This window comes from Myotis davidii, unplaced genomic scaffold (genome assembly GCF_000327345.1).
Source record: "Myotis davidii unplaced genomic scaffold, ASM32734v1 scaffold699, whole genome shotgun sequence".
Classification (NCBI taxonomy): Eukaryota; Metazoa; Chordata; class Mammalia; order Chiroptera; family Vespertilionidae; genus Myotis; species Myotis davidii.
In genome coordinates, this window is record NW_006291007.1 from 81,725 (window position 1) to 82,317 (window position 593).

A 593-nucleotide genomic window follows, 5' to 3' on the forward strand; every position below is an offset into this window, starting at 1 on the left:
GCCGGTTCGGTGGGAAGACCTTCCCCGGAAGCAGCTGAGCGTCGGGGCAGGGAGTCTGCGGGACCCCGGCCGCAGCCCCCAGGGCGCTTGAGCTTCCGAAAGAAAAACGATTGAAAGCAAAGAAGGGAAGCCCGTGCCCCTACAGCCCGGGTTGCCCGTAGTCTCGGGTCCTCCTGGAGCCGGGCAGGGGCGCAGTTGGCCCCGGAGTGGGACGGAGGCTTTTTCTACTTTCCGGAGGAGGGAGGTGAGGGACTTGCAGGCAGGAGTTGCACCTGCTCTAGGAACCTGCAGAGAGAACTCGGGGGTAAGTCGTGTTCTGGCCCCGGAGCAGGAAGGGGAAGGGGGAGGAGAGGAACGAGAAGCGGGGGGAGGTAGGGGGCAAAGAACGGATTATGCAAAAAAGAAAAAAAAGTCCCCCAATATTCCACCGCAGAGGGGGAGCGCAGCAGCACTCCCAGGATGAGTCCCTCCCGGGGCTCCCGTGCTGAACTGGGGGGAGGGGTGGGGGCTCGAAGTTCTCTTTAAGGAGAAGAGAAACTCCCCAAATCTCGGAGGGTGACCGAGGCGAGCGGGGCGGAGTCTGAGTCGGAGCG